The sequence below is a fragment of the Solea solea genome, chromosome 14 (genome assembly GCF_958295425.1).
Source record: "Solea solea chromosome 14, fSolSol10.1, whole genome shotgun sequence".
Classification (NCBI taxonomy): Eukaryota; Metazoa; Chordata; class Actinopteri; order Pleuronectiformes; family Soleidae; genus Solea; species Solea solea.
This window is the reverse complement of record NC_081147.1, coordinates 4,102,593-4,112,909: the sequence shown is the minus strand read 5'-3', so window position 1 is coordinate 4,112,909 and position 10,317 is coordinate 4,102,593.

Sequence of the window (10,317 nt, the reverse complement as noted above, 5' to 3'; positions counted from 1 at the left end):
TCCTCCCTCTTTTCCTACAGCCTCTGTTTCTATTAGTTTTCTTTCTGGTTTTCCTTCTCAGTCAATGGATCTTGTGTTGTTCAATTTAAGTCCCTCCATTTCCTCTCCACACACACACACAAGCACTCAAATTCACTTCTAGCCCTTGCACGGCATGTACGGTACATGCCATGTATAGTGTCTGCAAATTTGTGTGTGTGTGTGTTCTTGTATTTCTTAACAAATCTGTGTGTGTGTGTGTGTGTAGCCAGCATCAGTAAAATCAAACGGGTCCGTTTTGGGTTTTTTTTCCGTCACTACTCACTTACATAAATTAAAAAGCATTAATCAGATTAAGGTCTGAGTGTCAGGTGTGGCGTAAAGCCAGCAACTCCATTTTCTTCCAGAGCAAAGGAACAAGAGGCAGGAAGAGATGGATGAATGGAGATGAAGAAGGGAAAATGTGCTTCAGATGATAGGAGGGGAAAAAGAGAGAGGACTCAGATCCATGGAGTGGTAAATCCAATCCAACTTAATTTATAAAGCACATTAAAAACAACAACAGCTGAAACCATTTGCTGTACATCAAAGATAACTAAAACAAATAAAATCAGGAAGACCTAGTAGACCCAAAAACAAACAATAAAACAGACAATAAAACAATACAATTGTGTAGAAAGTATAAAAAACACACAAATAAACAAAATAAAACATCAGGTGAAACCAATGTCTCGTAGTGGATCGAAAGCCATAGAGTAAAAATGTGTTTTATGATATGTTACATGTTTTCATTTGTATTTCTAATATTTAATAATTTTTTTTTGTTTGTTTTTTGGACATTACAGCAACACAGGATGCAGAAAGTATGAACCAGGCCAAACAGGTACACAAGCCTCGTATTGTGTTTGTGGTATTGATAATAGATATCAATTCTGAATCTGGGGTCAAAGATCATTTCACTGTCTAGTTCTGTATGTACACTGAGGAAACAGGTGGGAGCAGCTTGGCTGAGACCTACCCTGAGATGAGCGTGTGCAGCATGGCTGTTCCACTCTGATTAAAGACGTTTCACAATACAGAACCAAATGCTCTACCCAGCCGAGTCTGCCAGTGTTTTGATGTCGCTCTGCAGACATAGAATCTCATAAAAATAATCTGTCACGCTAGAGGTGGGCTTAATGCAGCTTTTGTATACATCCAACATGGCAGCCATTGAAGAGCAGCTGCCTTTCAATTCGGTTGTTGCTTCCTTTTTTTAAGCAAATTGCTCCACAGATCTCCCCCCGGCAGTAGTCAATGGACTCCATTACTTGATCGCCATCGCTCCTTTTGTTGACACACATGTTTCGTCTCTCTTCGTACGTCACCTGGATAATTAGTTTGATTGGTTGCAGACAGAGGCATTTTCGTTGGTCACACTCCTGAAAGTGGGAGGTGACGACACCGTTTTCAGACTACGAGTGTATACATGTTATAGATCAGGGGTGTCAAAATCAAATGACCTGGGGGCCAATGAGCATCTAGTCTGGTCAAGCAGGGGGCCGACATAGAGGAAAAAAAGTGAAAAAAAAACAACTATTTAGTAGCCGGTGGGCAATATAAGATGTTCATTATGATATTAGACAGAATTGCAAAGTAAAAGTGCTTGTTTTGATCTAAAATGATTCACAATAAAAACATATGTATGATGCACAAAAACGGAGAATTAAATTGAAAATTTAGCAAATAATGACAAGGCCTAAGTTACTTTCTGAATATCATTGAATTGTATTTATTTACGTGGATCCCCATATTTTTTTGGTAACTCACACTCAACCACTATAACACTGTTCTCTTTTACCCCACTTTTCTTCCTCTCCTCCTCTTTCTGTTTCACACATATTGTCATATCTCGTCCGTATAAAGAGATGTGTGGGTGAGAGTTATTAAGAGAGATGAATTCACAGACACACATCACAGGCTGCTTCATGGTTACACAGTACACACACACACACACACACACACAGACCAAAAGGGGTTTTATCAGCAGTTCCAGAGACGCTATAAAAGCGAGATAAAAAACAGTGATGGGTGGCAATATAGAACAGGCCACACACACACACACATTCTCTAAAATGCTCACCGAATAAAACACTTGGGATAAATGACCATTAATCCAGTTTGTTTTCATGCAACAACTCCAGTGTCACTTCATCAGGAAGAGAAATACTTCCGCCTCCGCCTTCGTCCATCATTCATGTGTTTAGTGATGAGGAGAGGAGGAGAGGGTGAGGGGGGAAACACGAGGCAAAGGGTTGATGGAGAAGAGGGAAAACTCCTAACCTCGCTTTTTAAACCAGTAACTGAACAAAACCCTTTCCTGTCAAGATGTCCTGAAACCAAAATACAACCTTATAATTAATTTTAAAAAAAGGTGAGCGGATGACTACATAATATACTATAATATCACCACAAATAACAATAATTAGAGTCAACTTATCTCTTGCTCCACCTTAATCTAATCTCACTATACCAGTGTGTGAAGTATATATGAGGAAGAGGAGGATCTGTCTTTAGACCACCTTTCCTGACATGATACTGAAGTTTATAACCCACTCAATAGTTGCTTTGTTTTTGTTAATTACTGTATAAAGAGGCAATATCAGGGAGTTTGCTTAGCTATGAAGCTTGATTGAATTCAATGGTACTGCTGGGCCTTGGCTGAGGTATGCAGTCTATTGAGTACTATTCTCGTTTGTCTGTTGTATTATTATTTTTTTGTTGTTCATTTGTTCGTTTGTTCGCAGCAAAAACTGCTGATCCAATGTTCCTGAAACTTGGTGCGATGGGTGATGAAGGGCCAAAGAGAGACTCATAAAATCTCAAGGCAGATCCGATTAAGGGGGTGGATGGTTTTCCACTTCCTATAGAAATTGTTTGTTTTCTCAAGAAATAATGCCTTATTAAATAAACATACAAAGTGATAGTGTCTATGAACAGGTACGTTTGGGTGAGTTTATGGGTGATAAGTTTAGTGTTGCAGAGGTATGTGCACTTGGAGCACTGAAAGTTTTGCAAATGTAATGCAAATTCTGATTATTAACACTAAAGTTTATACTGGGTGTTCTGGGGCCTGTTGCACGAAACTATGATAAGGGATTAAGTCGGGTTATATCAGTTATCCTGGATGAATTCAGCTTCAAGTCAGTTGCATGAAAGCTGCGGTGCATAAGTCATTAAGGATAAAGAATATTTCGCTGTTCATCTGCTCAGTCAGATGTCACTCTGATCAGAACTAAACATGTTTTACAGTTATTCGCGATCTTCTGGATGTATGTTACCTCAATTTTATGAACCTGCATTAAATATTACGGTGATTACATGTGGTTAAATGTTATTTTAATTCCGATAATAGGCACCTGGTGTGTGTTTTTAAAGCAAACTGTATTGAGTTTTTGATAAAAAGGAAAAAAGAATCAAGCCAAATAATGCCGAACTGTTGATCAGGTAAAAATACTTAATAACCCTAAAAATGTGGCTAAATCGCCAATAATTACCAGGGAAATGTCTAAAATCTCAATATTTAACAGAGGAGTCCAGTCATGGAGGAAGTACTGAAGTAATATTTTTTAATTAACTGATGATTCAGTTACACTGAAAACAACTGCTTTAGAAGTCACACGTCACTCGACAGTTTGATGCAGCCGTCCAGTGATGACTCCGCCCATGTTGAGGAGTGCCGTGCCGTGCCGTGCCGGGCATAGGTGAAAAACTTTCTTTTTCACTTTTGGTAACTTCATTGTGAACTTCAGTAAAGGGCAATCTGCTGTTACGCAATTGACAAAGGTTCAACAAAGGTGTGATCTGGCTCTAACACAAAGTGTCTCAGTAATATATGCATACATTTAAAGTTCCTCATTAAAAGTTTCCCCGACTCCCCCTCTCAGTCAAATCTAAGTGGAATTAATGTCTCCCTCTGCCTTGTTGCAGTTTCAGCAGGAGTTCAACTGTCCTACCGTTCTTTCTTTTTCTCTTCATCTGCTCTGTAGATGTTAGCAGTGTAAAAATGTTGCCCTAACCCACCAGAGTCCATTCATCACAGACAGGCATGCTGACACTAAACAGCTCCTTGCTTGACATTTACCTCCAACCCATTTTTCTCTTCCTCTTTTTTGTTCTCTTTGAAAATGTCCACCCCTATATTCTGCACCTGCCATCACTTTGTATACTTTTATACAGATACCCTTTTAATACACTAAATACCAATATGTTTTACACATACACATGCCAGTTATGTTGGTTTTACATGCATGGAGCATAGATGACTTTTAAACTTTAAAATCCGGCCAATGTACACAAGCAAATCTTCATTACGGATAGTTTTGTCCAGTTCATTAACTCGACTCTTTTCATCCTTTCATTAATTCATTTGTTGTCATTTTCTTCCATTTATTGGGGGTTGTGTCCGTGAGGGACCAAACTCTGCATTTTGCTCTCATTCCCTTGGTGTTTCCAGGCCAAACAAGATATATGATCCCTCCAATGGCTTCTGGATCACCCCAGGGTTTCCTATATGCACTTGGAATACCTCCAAATGAAGTCATCCGGACATCCTGACCAAGCAAAGTATAGAGACACTAAGTTGCGGCTGATGCTTAGAGCTCTTACTCATTTGCACCTTTTTCACATTTATGCATACAGCCTCCTCAAGCCAAAGTCAGAGGTCTTTCTCTTCTGCTGGGGGTGCTTGTTACCTCTGCAGCATCTTGACTATGACTTGTAGAAACTTGTAGGAGATATTCAGAATCACATTGAGTTCGAATGCAGACTTTTCATAGACAAACATGGAAGCATTACTCATTGCCTGGAAGAAGGAACACTCGGGCCTCTGATTTACCGTCTTGGAGACTTGTCTCAATGAATCACACACATCAATGCCTCATCTCTACATCCATCCATCCAGCCATCCTGCCAGTTACATCCATCACATTCACACAATACCTCCTGCCAGCTGGGTCCATGTACACTGCTCTAATCAAAAGGCAAATGAGGAGCGTGGGTCACATATCACGGACAGAAATTGACTGAACTCTATGGATGCGTTCGGATTTAGAAAACCATGGAGTGTGCGTATGCATGGGCTCTTTAGATTAAGGAGTCAATTCTAATGACAGAGAAGACAAGTCCTAAGGAAATACTCTTCTGGACCGATGCCACCCGGCAGACTCCTCTAATTAAGCTCTTTGGAGAAACTGGGTTAGAGTGTCTTGATTAACTCTCATATTTTCCATTATTGGATTAAATCCCTTTGACGTTCCACATCACACATTTTCCTGTGGGTGTGCTCCAATATCTCCTAAGCAAGGACCATATGCCAAGTGTTGTCATGCTGTGTTCTGGGGGCAAACTCAGGGTGCAGCAAAGTCATATTTTATTATCTCTTAGACTGAAATAAATAATAAGTATTAATTTCTGGCAAAAACGACGGTTTATGTCTGATAAATATGCACATTTTCATGTAGTAACTTTCATTTTCAAAAGTGCAAATTGACCTGGGTTCTTCATAAGGTTAGGAATCAAGAGTTGGAATGTATGGAACATTCATAAACGGCTATAAGAATGTGCAATATAGAGTGTATTATATTCTTTTTTCAGAAAAAAAATTAAAAAATCACCAAATATGTAAACAAACCTGAGCAGAAAAGTCTAAAAATGTTTAAAATCAGATTGAATTTTTGAAATTTGTAAATACGTCACAGTTCAAAGTTCACATGGCATTGTTTTTTTGAACAAAAAGAAAAGAGAAACTGTCTATTTTGTGACTTCTGCACAAGTGTTACTACTTTATATCACTACTAAAAATGGGATATCAAATTAATTGTAACTTTGACTCAACAACACACAATAAGACTAAAAGAAAAAGCATTTTTAAGGCCTGAACACCTCCAGGATGTCCATATAAGGAGTTATGAACTATTCCCATGAGCACTAAGGGTTTATGATTCCCACTCTGAGACCTTTTTTATATTGATGCGTACGACTTGTAGAGGATGAAGTGGTTGGCCACACGGTGAAATGGTAACTAGCACTGTTTCCTCACAGCGATAAGGCCAGTTTGAATCCATTCTGTGTTGAATTAATTGGACTTAAATGATAATGACTGTAGGTGTGAATGGGAGAGACAATCGCTGTTTGCCCTGAGGTGGAATGGTGACCTGTTCAGGGTTGCCCCCCCCCCGAACAGGTGTTGCTCACCCTCATGTGGAGCATGAAGCAGTAGAAAATGAGAGTGCAATCCCATGTAAAAAAGACAAATATGATGGTTTTTCTTCCATAGAACTGACTGGCTGTGTACATGTGTAACATACGACTACATGCGCACTTGCCTTTTTTTTCCTATGCTGAAATAAAAAATCGGAATCAATCTGAAACCAAAGTTACTCAAATGAAAACGATATCCATCCCTAGTGCTTCACACTGTGCATCTCTCTTCTGCTTTGCTGAAGTGCTACAGTGCTCAATAGCGCTGGGCCCCAAGCCAACTCGTGTACTGTAAAGCTCCAGGCGAGCAACATATAGGACAGATGGCATCGTATCGTCATTACCCTTCTTGGCATGTGGCACTTGTAACAGTGCAGGTGGGTATGAGCAACCTGTATCATGCTGTGCCCCAGTAGCATGCCACCGATTCCAGCACATTCATTCAAAGTGGAAGGAAAATGACTACTCCTTTTGGCAGCAAAAGAGAGAGAAAAAAAAGGATGGATTTTCATTCATTAATTAATTCATTACTGCATGTCTGCATGCAGGTGTGGGTCATTTCTGAATTGCTCTAAGAGTGTAAAACACATATATCGTGAAAGGGATCATTGACCTTGATCTTGTAATTTAGCTAATTTAGTAGCAATCATAATTTTTACTGTCCAATTAACTTAAAAGGTCACTTGAATCATGGGTAACGCTGCTAATAAAATCTCCGTGCATTTAACCTACTGAGGTGCTTATGTTACAGATGGTTCAGTCCAATGATTATGAATAACTTCAGGCAGATAATGTTTTTCTCTAATGTACTTTCGATATACTACTTAAATCTCTATAGACCCAGGTGAAAGTTCCACACTGAAGGACATTCCATGGTCTCAGTGTTTCTTTATATTCTCCTATGCTTAACCTTCACTGATAAAAACATGCAACACATGTGTTTTTTTAAAGTAAAGCTAATAGTTTGCGAGTGCAATAACCTAGTAATAAATTTAAAAAGGCATCATCTGAGCTGGACGTATTGGTCTTGGTTGGATTCTCAGTCAAGGGTATAGGTACCGTCTACAAAGTGCAAAATATTCAACAACTCTATATGCAAATTAATTCCACTCAGTGGTCTAACGGTGGTTACAAGTTATTATCTTGAGAGAAATTTGATTTTGGGGGATTTTTGTTGGCTATTATATTCAATAACTCTGATTCCCAAAGAGTTGGTTGGTGGAGATTTGTTTGTGGGTGTCCCCAAGCAAATGTTCCGAATCTTTCCCAAACTTTTAGTGTATTTGCAATTAATTTGGCAAACATTTCTTGGAAATGATTAGTCTAAATTATATTTGGTGTTACAGTTAAAATAGGCATTGAATTATGCACAAATGTGTTGATTTATATTGTGATTTAAGTCACGATTATTGGACATATTTCCCCATTCCCCAAGTCCCCATTCAGAAATATTGGGAAGTGCAGTGTCCCCAAAACAGTTCCAGATTCCAATTTTTCACTTTGTGACAAGTAATGGATTAATTATTTACAGTTTTTCAGACAGAGATAAATATACATGCACTTCACGACCTAATGATTAATCCATTGATTGTAAACTAAACTGAACTAAACTGTGATTAGTTGCACCAAAACAAAACAAAAAATAACTAATCAGTGACACAGTCAGCTCCACCCTTTAGTATTGTTTATTGTCCGTGACTAGAATTCTTACACTCAAGATATATTTAAATAATGCACTGAGGATAATACAGTGGGCCTCATTTCCCATTTTTGAGTTGATTCTCCCTTATCTGTCAGTACATGTTTAAATCCCTTTTCCTCAAGGTCCCATGCATTAGTGATGAACTTCTGCAGACGGAATATTTTTGTCTTGTGCTAAAACTGTAAGTGTTTGAAATGTGGGTGATCTGTTGTCATTATATTTGGTCCCATTAGAGTATTTTAGGTAATACTGATTTCTTTGAGGCACTGGAAATATCTTTGCTTCTCAAGGAAATTTAAACTACACTGCCAAGACTGTCTTTTATATAGAAAAAAAGAGTTGGAAGCGGAAGTATTTCCCCAACTGTTATGTATATGTTTGTATAACCCACAAATGCAATGGGTTGTATTCTTCTTTAACATGGGTTTCTTTCATTACATGTAATCTGAGTCTATAAAACCTTTTCTCCCCATCTTTTCCCCTTTTCTGTCTCGGGGGACTAGTAAAGCTTTGAGTCCAATTTCATACTCGCAGTTTCCCCTTGTTTTATTACCCTTGTGCTCCCTCTCCCACGTTCACTCCGACTCTTTCTTCCCACCCCTCATCACACAACTTGCCCCTGCAATAACCCAGAATGTTGACAACAAATCTGCTCCAAAGCTTCAGTAAGCGTCTTACCGCATGCTTACACTGCGGAGCAAACATTGGAAAATGAAAAACCTAGAGTGGCTGGAAATAGCTCTCTATTGTAACCTAGGAAGGATGCTGGTGAGTCAGTGCAGTAACAGGGCAAATGTTCTTGAGACTGTCCCTTAAGAAGGAATAGTTCGGCCAAATTTTATACTTGGAGGGTATTTGTGCATGCCGCCAACAGTTTTGAATACTTTTCCTTCTTCACCTTCTTTTTGTTCTCCCTTAAGAGGTCACCACAGTGAATTATTTTCCTCCGTCTTGCTCTACCCCTATGTTCCCCCCTATTACATCAACTGTCATCATGTCCTCCATCCATGAACCTTCTCTGTTGTCTGTCGCTTTTCCTCCTGCCCGGCAGCTCCATCTTCAATATCCTTTGTCCAATCGTTTTGTATATATCTCACAAAACCTGACACAACTGTGGTTATTCAAAGATATTATATATATACATACATATATCTTGAGTAGTGTACTTACAGTATATCAGATAAAGTATTTCCCAAACTCTAAACTCTAAATCCATAGAAATCCGTATTTTTATTGGAGGTAATGAACTGTTTTATTCATTGCCTTTAATGGCGTCATCCACTTTGTAGAAATGCTGTAGTGTTTTACACAAGGTTTGCCTTTGAGTATCGCCATAAACAATTAACTTTTAACACTCTAAAAGCTTCTCGGTACTTAATAAAATGCAGGGATTCTTTAGAGTGGAGTGATTTGCTGGTCTTGCAAGTATTTCACAGTAAAAGCATTTATTTAAAATAAATAGATAATGGAAATCGGAACAGAATGCTGAATGAGTGCCTTTACTTTATAATGGGTATAGGGCAGGCTGCATTAGTGATACATGTGACTGATAATCCATAATTACGTCCTCCCAAGAATTCCTGGTAAACCATTAAATGCAGTATGAGCATATCATTTTGCATACACATGGCTGATGTACCTTGGTGAGGTTTCGAATGAGGCACATTTCAGATCCCATCCCCACCCTTACCCCCTCTCAATCTGGTAGGTCTGGGGACAACAGCTGTGGACCATCAGCAGTCAAGTTTGACCTGTTTAATTCCAGCCAGCTCAGTCTTTCTTCACATGGAAAGCTGGATGCAAAGATGGCTGGCAAGCTTTGGGCACCAGAGATGTTCTGGTGGAACGCTGACCGAGGCTTGATGTTACAGTGTCTCAAAGTATTTGCCAGCTCATGTGATGTTTTTTTTTTTTTGAATTGCCACTGGACTGTGATCCATTCCTCATTTTGGCTTGCTAATTAACGGGATGCTCCCAGGAACAGACTGGAGGTGGAAGATGACAACGAAAACTGGCTCACGGACATGTCGACTTGCCAAATGCCTTAGGAGACCCCCCTGTCTTCCACATCTGTCTTCCCAATGCTCATTTATTTGTGAGTTCATGACTGGGCCTGTAAGCATTTGCTAGTTTATTTTGCAGAACTCATATTTTTAGAACCAAGTGTTACAGTGTGCTTCACTTATGCACGTCTCGCTCAAGACGTTCGACTAGCCATCACTATAGAGCAGTATTCTTTCTTAGACCTTGTCATAAACATCATGTAAAATGGAACTGTAGCCGTTCTTATTTTCTGGAACACTCTGGAACACACTACGAGCATCAAATGCCTTGAGTTGCTGCCATGTGGTTGGCTGATTTGACTGTTGCAGGTGTATCTAATCAAGTAGCTGGAA